This window comes from Peromyscus eremicus, chromosome 3 (genome assembly GCF_949786415.1).
Source record: "Peromyscus eremicus chromosome 3, PerEre_H2_v1, whole genome shotgun sequence".
Lineage (NCBI taxonomy): Eukaryota > Metazoa > Chordata > Mammalia > Rodentia > Cricetidae > Peromyscus > Peromyscus eremicus.
This window is the reverse complement of record NC_081418.1, coordinates 3,030,497-3,040,041: the sequence shown is the minus strand read 5'-3', so window position 1 is coordinate 3,040,041 and position 9,545 is coordinate 3,030,497.

Below are 9,545 nucleotides of genomic sequence, written 5' to 3'. Positions count from 1 at the left end.
TGTCTCTCAGGCTTTTGTGTAAACATTCTAGGTGATCTTCCAGCCTTATTGTAAAATCTTCTCTCTAAAAATCAGAAGGCTTTAGGTTCTTTTCTCCAGTGAAATCTTATGCAGAAATAGGAAATAGGATTTTATTAATGTAGGCTGTTACCTGAGTTTCTTGAAATAAATGAGGTTCTTTTGGTAGAGTAAACATGTAAACTAACAGGCTGTAGTGTAACTCAGTGGCACAGTGCTGGCCTAAACCTGAGTTCAGCTGTCAGCTTTGCAGTGGTGGAGTGAGCTTGGGAAGGGAAAGGAGGCAGAGGAGGAGGAATTTAAAGTTGGATAAATAGATGATAAGAAAGCACATTTGTTTCCAAATTTGTAATGATTGTATGATATTGATAGCATCTGACACATTCGGAAAAGTAGTTGCAAATGGAGTAATTTTTTAAATAAAATCCCACATCTTTGTAATCTTGGGATACTGAATATAAGCAGATACAATATCCATAAAGTCTCACAACATGAGCTGCACAGGATGACACCAACACATATAGCAAAGTGGACAAGGGAAAGACCATGAGGCCTCAACTCTCTACGAAGAACTACAGGCAACTAAGAAATACTGAGAGTGGGAAAAATGATCCTCCCCAGGGAAGAGCACACTAATTGGTTACCTAATAGCAAATGGTCAGGCCTGAAAACACACATACAAGTAACATTGTTCAGGCTGAGTAGTTATATTTATGAATATATATGTTTATACATATACACATGTAGCAACAATTAATGAAAAAAGAGGCCATGAATTTGAAAGAGAGCAAGGAAAGCAATATAGGAGAGTTTTGAGAGAGAAAAGGGAAGGGAAAATGATGTAAATAATCTCAAAATATAAAACCCACAAAAATAAATAAAATATATAAATCTTAATTCTGAGACCTATGCAAAAAATATTTAATCAGTCAGGGATACCCATAGATCCATCATTTGATATCCACTGAACCCTTTCAGAGATATCCATAGATCCGTCAGTCATGATATCCACTGAACCTTAGCTTGTTCTATATACTATGATAATGTTAGAGAACAAAACAGACGCTTAAAATGAGAGCAAATAGAGACTATTAAAAATTAGCAAACAATAATAAGCATAGACAGGTAGAAACTAAGATAATGGTAAGTAATTATGAATTCATAAATTTTAACTTGGAGAATTTTTGAGCCTGTTGTCAGTTTATAACAGGAGACCTACTCATATGAGTGGTAAAAAAATATACTTCCTAATTATATTTCTATTGAGACATTAAAGGTGAGTACACACTGGAGGTGTGTACACTGGAGGTGTACTGAAGGAAGGCTGGAGGTGGCCCCAAAGGTGGGAAGGAGCATGATGTATTTAGGAAGCCAAGTCAGAGTGACTTTCTATCCATAGCACAGAGGGACTGGAGAGCTGCACAGAGATCCAATAGTACAGGGCATTTTCACTAATGCATCAAGGGTAATTGGTGAAGTATTAATTGATGTGCCTTTAATCCCATAAGTACATTAACCTTCAACCTTCCACTACTCGGGCTGCAAGCCAAAAGCTGTTTCCCCAAGAGACAGACAGTGTGCCACCAAGGAAGCCCAGAAGAGAAACTTCAAACACAGGGCTTTGAAGTGTAAACAGAGCAGGAAACAGCTAGAGAAACTTGGAAAGTATACTTGCAGTACACTTGGGGTGCAGAAGATTTGGGCCTGAGAGAGACCCATGGCTGTGGAAAGCAGCTATGTATTTTCCAGCCTGGCCAAAAATTGACACAAGAGCAGGCTGGCCAGGAGGGTGCTGGAGGTATAAATGCTGAGGGCAGCAAGCAGGTGGAGGAGAAGCCAGGGCCAGTATCCTGGAGTGGGGCTGGGGTCACCACCTGATTTTATATATAAGTGTTTGTGTACTATTGAAAAACAATGGAAAGTCACTTAAAAATTTTAAACAGAAAATTGACTCACTAATATCCTTCTGCTTGGATGTAAATAATAGTTTTAAGGAGATGGGACTGGTTTTGGGAAACTAATTGTAATAGGTTAGCCATGGTGGCACAAGCCTATAATACCATAATCCCAGTATTTAGGAGGCAGAGGGAGGAGAATCACAAGTTTTGGGTCAACCTGGGTTACATAGGGTGATTTCATCTCAAAGTGGAGAGAGAGAGAGATGGAGGGAGGAAAGGAGAGAACATGAAAATAAAAAAGTAAAGAAGAAAAGGATTGCAATAACAATAGTCTGTATCAGCTGGCAGCAGTGGCTATGAATGGAGACAGTTAGCAGATGTCTGCCTTGGTCTTCATGGGCTACCATAACAAAGTGCCGTAGACAGTGGCCTCAACAACATTAATTTAGTTTTCATTTTTATGTAGCCTGGAAGTACTAGACCAAAGTGTGGCAGAGAGCTCAATTCTTGGCTTTCAGAGAGCCATCATCTTGCTGTATCAAAGAGAGAGGGGGGGGGGAGAGTCAGAGACACACTCAAACACACACAGACAGACAGACAGACACACACACACACACACAACACACAGAGTAACACACACACACACACACACACAGAGAGAGAGAGAGAGAGAGAGAGAGAGAGAGAATCAGAGACACACAAGACAGACAGACAGACAGACACAGAGAGAGAGAGAGAGAGAGAGAGAGAGAGAGAGAGAGAGAGAGAGAGAGAGAGAGAGAGAGAGAGAGAGGAATTGGGATCACGGGAGGTAAAGAAGATTTTTGCTGCTGCTGTTTTTGTTTTGAGACAGGATCTTAGGTAGTCCAGGCTGGCCTCCAATTCACTATGTACCCACACTCCTGATCTTCTATCTCTACTTCCAAAGTGGTACCATACCTAGTTTAAGAAGAATTTTTTTGAGGGGGAAAAGTTCTCTAACATTGAATACATTTATTTTTAAGTATCTGTAAGATATCAAAACAGAAATACTGAGTGAGTGGTTGGTTATATGAGCTTGGAATTCAGAAAAATTCACCTAGGGTTCAGATATTGGTTTAGGACTCATTGGCCTAGAGACAGTGTCTTAGCAGTCCCTAAATGATGCTATAACAAAACAGCACAGACTGTTCAGTTTAGAATAAAAGGAAATGCATCCTCACTGTGTTAGAGGCTGCAAGCACAAGACCAGGGCATCATCAGGTCAGTGTCTGCTGAAAGCCAGTTTCCAGCCTTCTCACTGCAGCCCCGCATGGGAGAAGGCAGTGGAGTGCTCAGAGTCCTTTCAGAAAGACAGTACCATGAGTGCTCAGCCTCTACGACCTAGTCATCTTCTAAAGACCCATCTCAAATGCCATGTAGACTTTGGGACACAGAAACATTCATCTACAGTAGGTGCGAGTGGAGCATCTTTAGGGCAGTGGTTCTCCAGCTGAAATTGCAGGATTGCTTGAATGGCTTGTAAAAACAAATGGGCTTCACCCTCAGAATTCCAGATCCTACTATGCTTTCAGAGGCAGTTGTGAATATCTTAAGACTTATGAAATATACTAGTAAATTGCTTTGCAGAGAGTGCAAAGGAATTACATTTTTACCAGCTGGGTAAGAGAACACCCATCTTAATCTACGCCTTTGTACACTGAATATTATAATTGGTTATAAAAATTAGAAGCCAGGTGGTGATCTCATTTAAAAATACCATCTTTATGTCTTTTGAGTTTTTGGTTAAAAACTTTTAATTTTTTATATATCTACATTTTAACACACTTATTTTGGGAGCCCTTTGATATACCATTGCATTTCATGATAGACAAATTTGGGAAGCAATTCATACAGACATAATTCTCCTAATGTGTGTGAATGTCTGTGATTGGGGTGGTGATCCTCCCCTCACTGATACTATTTCAAGTTACAGAACACATACATGGGGAAGTGAAACCAAGACACTGTCCTAGTTGACTTCAGACTGTCCTGTGGCCTTTTACGGGAGCAGGGCCCCAGAAATAATTCTTCTAAATGTAGTACATACTTGACCAGTATTGGCCAACTGGACATGACCTAATGTTCTGCTGCAGTGGTTCCCATTGCCAGCCCAGTGCTTAGTCAGACAGCAGTGAGGCTGTGGCTGACAAAACCAGAGCCTGTCGGGAGCTCAGGTGTCTTGTCTCCATGGCTTTTTCAGTCAGAACTGAGCTGCTTTGCTGACAGTGTCTTTCAGTCTTAGAGGAAACCCTGCTTCAACATATGCTCCCGACACTCTGACCTGTCCTTAACCTGAGGCCCCCTTTGCTAATCTACCATCTCATCGGCCGTGGGCCTCTTTCATCATCCCCCTTTGACAGCTGACAGTTTCAAGGCCACAAAGCTCAGATGATTGATGTCTGGTTTGGTGGATGGTTTACATTTCTGAAACACTGAATCTAGACTGAGTTAATCATAGCTAGAGACATTTCCTAGCTCTCTGAAGTAAAAACTAGCCACAAGATTTTCCCAGTGAAATGCATAAAAAGATAATATGCTGCTATAGGAAAACCCAGTCTTTCCATAGCCAAAGGAAAGCAGAGTTCACAATATATTTTCTATTCAGATGTACATTTTGGGTCCTCTTGCAGCTTTTGGAGAAAGAGAAGAGCATGAGGAATGGACTTGAACTCTGAGCTCAGACAGACATGAAAGTCTGGAGCCACCGTCTTCTCTTCTCAGAGTGGGTTCCTTCATTCTGAAGTGGGCAATGTGTGCGTTACTGAGTCTTTGTGAGAACGAGGAAATGTGGTATACGTAGTGCAGGGGCTCCCATGTCAGTTTCCTTCCTCTTCTGACCAGCAAGAGCCATGTTATGAAAGAGATTTCATTAGAGGACTAGGACTCATACGGTAGGCTCCTAATTAATAAACAGCCTACAAGGATTTAGCCACAAGGCCTTCAGTAATTGTTTTTGGCTTTGGAGTTTCCTTGGCATAGTCTCATTTAGTTTATATGAAAATGAGTAGCCCTGAGTAACCAAATGTTCTTCAGTGGTAAGCACTCTGAAGACAAATTTGTAAAAAGGCATTTAGTGTTCCAGAATCAAGTAATTATATTTGAATGTTACACATGAAGACAGAGTGTCCCCATTAGTCCAACTGTCTTTTGTATGTCGTTATTAGTATGGTGACCTTGTTTCTTTCTATATTCAATGATGAAAGGAGGTGATGAGGTTGGAAGATGGGGATAACCTTACTTGAGGCTCCCTTGAAAGCCTCTGGTAGTTTTCAACTAGCTTTCCACCCTCCATCTCCTGAAGATTTTTTCACAATGACTGTAACACCATAAGCAGAACTTCCAAAAATTACAAATTGAATAGACACTGGCTGGAATTTAGATGCCATTGATGCAGAATGATGCAGATTCAACAACTCCACTTCTTTATCATCCATATACAGTTGCTAAAATAAGATCCTTAATATCTTTGGAGGAGACAGGTCAGCTTAGGCTCATTGCTGTTGACTCCAAAGAAAAATATTACTATAATTTATTTTTAATTTAATTTTTGGTTAGTTTAGATTATGTCCCCACCCAATTTCCAAATCTTTACAGTTCAAATTTGACATATATAATTGCTTGCATATATTTTCCTTTACAAACACTGAATAGAAGTAATATTAATCAGAGTTTATAAAATACAGAGTAAGTTAGAGGCCGGTTATTAAGTTTATAAAGGAGAATGCCTTCTTTAGTGAAACTTCTCTGATTTGGTGGAGCTGATGATAAGTCATGGAAGCCACAGGCTGGGAGCTTGGGAAGAGCTCTAACCTAGATTTCAAGGCCATTACCAACCAGTTTTGTCACCCTGGTAAATCTGATAATTCTTTAGTCTTTGGTTTCTTAATATTGGGTAGTTAAGCAAAATAATCCCATGGTTTCTTCTCTAAATTTTATTTATAGAGAATCATCTATTGTGTAAACCTTGACCTAAATTTCTATCTTGGAAATTCTGAATCTCTTGTGGAATTTTTAATGGAGTCAGAAATTTTCCAAAATGAGTTTCCATCATCTGTTCCTTCTACTGTTAAGTAATGCTGATAGTAGAATTTCAAATTTTCATTATAGCAACAGTAATTTATCATTAAATTTAAGAACACATGATGGAAAAGAAAGGTTTAAGCTTACAACATTCCTTATAGATCTCATAGGATGACTAACTTATCCAATAAGCTTTAAAAAGTCTTAAACTAACTCACTGTTATTCTTTATAACACATCTCTATAAGGCTTAAGCAATGGCTTTCCCATTTGACTCACACAACTTGATATTAGTGAGTACACTTCAGTTTACCCCCATTACAACTCATGACTTGAGTTCTGACTTTAAAATCATATTGTATTTCTTAGTATTCCCTTGCTATTTCTGACACATTGAATAAGGTTGCTATTAGTCAATCGTTGTTTTGAATATTTAGGATAACTCTTGCTATTTAGAAAAAAAATGAAATGAAAATGCTGTGTTCACTGGCTATAAAAGAGGCTAACATACTTGGTACTCAGCTTATTGTTTTAAAATTACCTTTGAGTGGAAAATTAAGAAAGCTAAAGGCTATTAATAATGGTATGACGTGGGCGTGTGAATACATGTAGTTGATTGTGGTAGCAGATAATGTGAAGCTGTTGTATTTCTAAAGAACCACATCCCTGGTTTTATTTTGACACCTTCTCAGCATATGGTTTCATGATTCGGAAAAAGATGTAGTGAATGCTGAAATCATCAAAACTATTTTCATTTCAGAGGGTGGAAAGATTTCAACTTATGGCCTAGAACTCAAATGTAACAATGAATATTGTTGTAATTTTAATTCCACACAGTGAAGGAGATTATACATTTTTATAAGCATTTATACTGCCCATGACCAGAAAGTCCCTCACTCTTCCCAGGCAGGAAGTTGCCAGGCATCACTTTCTGTGCTAAGTGTCTTCAGCTGCCTCCTGTTCTCTGAGTTTTCACCACTGGGGAGGTTGTCCTTGTCCCTTTTTCCCTGGGTGCGGCTGCTGCTTTCCTACTGGCCTGTATTGGTTCTCCATTCTGTCAACAAACTCACCATCTAAAACACATAAATCTGATTATGGCTCTCTGCTGCTAACACATCCTCCATGGATTCTCACTGCCTTCAGTGTGACGCAAAGGCTCCTTTACCATCTGGCACCAACCCTGCTCCCTTATCTGCCATCACCTTTTCCATCTCTCCACCTGAACCTTTCAGTTGTGTTGAACCCTTGTGGTTCCCTAAGCCTACCTCACTTACTTAGCACACACTTCCTTCACTCCACACCTCAATAATACAACACCTCATGCTTTCAATGGTTCTCCACTTCTTCATGTGAGAAACCTTTACTCACCATGTCAGACTCAGCTGCCACATCCTTTCATTTGTGCTATTCCTCAGTATGCTGTTGCTCTTCCAATGCATGCACATTGCATGCTCCCTTTGTCTCTAGAAGACATATAGTCCCAGCTCTGTAGTTTAATTGTCTTTCTCTAGAGTGAGAACTATGCCCTTCTCATCCTTTACCTCAAACTTGGCACATAGTAAGCATTCTGTAAATGTACAGCAAAACAGTCAATGCATGGAAGTCCAAAAAAAAGGGTGTTGAACATGGAATAACATTAAAGTGGGGATATAGTTTTGAAAATTGTTGCTTCAAATTGTTTCTAATGCTATTGAAATAGCTTTAACCTACAACAAAAAGTCAAAAACAGCACTACAAAACCAAAAATTACAGGAAAGATTCTTGTAGAGACTCACACAGGTTTCCTAGTAAGAACTTAATGAGAGTTCAAGAATCTGAGCTTGCTTTACCCAGCAGGGCTGCATAAGGGGATGATTTGACCATGGACGTGGTTACCAGGTGTTTGGAAGGGTCTACACTTGGCTGTGCAGTGTGCTTTGATCAAGCAAGGGGGAGGTCTTTTGCCCCACCTCTTGGCATTGTTATAGAAAGCCTTTTTGAATAAACAGAAAAGGCCATTGGTCCTCCTGAAGCTATCCTGTGTTTCTATCTTTCTTCTCATCAACTAGGTCTCTCTTTCTATACAATATTTTCTTATCCCTCTCTCCTCATAAGAACCCTTGAAAAGGTGGAAGCTGGCCTCCCATGGATGGTGCCAGAACAGAGACTTGGGTATAGAGGATAAGTAAGGGAGAGAAAGGAGCACCGTGGAAACAGCTGGACATGTCCAGTTATGAATTAAGGTTAAGGCAGTGGTATCCTAGTCTTTGGGAGTAAAACTGTAAATATAAAGTGGAATAGTTCAAATTAGGCTGCAGCAAGTATTGCTCTGTCTCTGTCTCTGTCTAGGTTTCTCTGTTTCTCTCTAAAGTTTTAAACAAGTTTTGGTGAAGGTTGAGAAATATAGGCTTTAGGGATATGGTGAAGGTTTAAAGTCACTTATGTATGATAAGAGTAGTTTTCCCCGAGTACAGACGGGACCTGGGACACACAAAGCAGCATCCAGGACCTAGCAGCCACTGCAAACTTAGCGGTCTGAGTGGCTTCAGAAGCTTCAGAAAGCAGCAGCAGCAGCAGAGCATGAGCAGCTGCCCAGCCAGGTGTCAGTGGCTGAGACCCATGAAGCATCATATCTTCCCAGGCAGCAAATGCCAAGAGACAGCATGAGCAGTGAGGGTCTGCAAGCTTTCTGCCTAGAAGAAGCTGAGGTGAAGAGCCAAGCAGAGATGCCATGACAAGGGAGAAGCAAATGGCAGACAGTGTCAGTTTCTTGGAGTGCAGCAGAGAGAGCAGCCCCTGGCGGCGACTGCCCAGCAGAGACACTGAGGGAGAGGCAGCAGCCAGATGGGCAGTTGAGACATGTTCCTGCATGGAATGGCAGTGAGAACTGCTAAGTGAGGCAGAGCTGAGTTTCAGGCTCAATGGCGGAGACATGCTGGAAGCCAGGAGCAGCCTGAGCTCCCAGTGAGCCAGAGCCATGGAGGAGCCTGAGATGGTGTTTGGCCAGCAAATGAGGCAGGACACAGGGTACTTGAAGACCACTGGTGGAGCAGGTAATGGGACCCTTGGAAGCCACAGCTCATAGCGGCTAGGTTTCCTCCTGGATCTGGAAGGGCTGCTTGTGAACTGTAGCTCATAGCAGTGGGGCAGCATTCAGCTGTACAGCATGAGGCACAAGAGAGCCCTCAGGGCCTCAGGATGCTGGGATCTCTAGGCAGGCAGGCCCAGAGATGGGAGACACAGACAGACTGGGATGGTTAAAAAAAAAAAAAAAAGCTGTGCAGCTTGTTTGCTGGCAGTTCAGGCCAGCTCTACAAAGAGGTCTTCCCAGCCAGCCAACAGCTTTTGTCCTGGAGCAGTTTTCACCTAGGGGAAAGCTAACTGAAAGTGCCTCTGTGGCTGGGAGTGAGGCTTCAGAGACACTTGTTTGATCTGAGTTGAGTTGCTGAATTCAGGAGAGTTGCAACAAATTTGGTTATGGGACTCCTCATATTTGGAACTGTTTGCCTAAGAGTTATTATGACTTGGACTGCTATACAAAGACTTCAGGGTGGCTAATGAGCCAGGCCCTGATCTTGGGCTGTCAGTTGAACTTTGGGACTGGTATTAG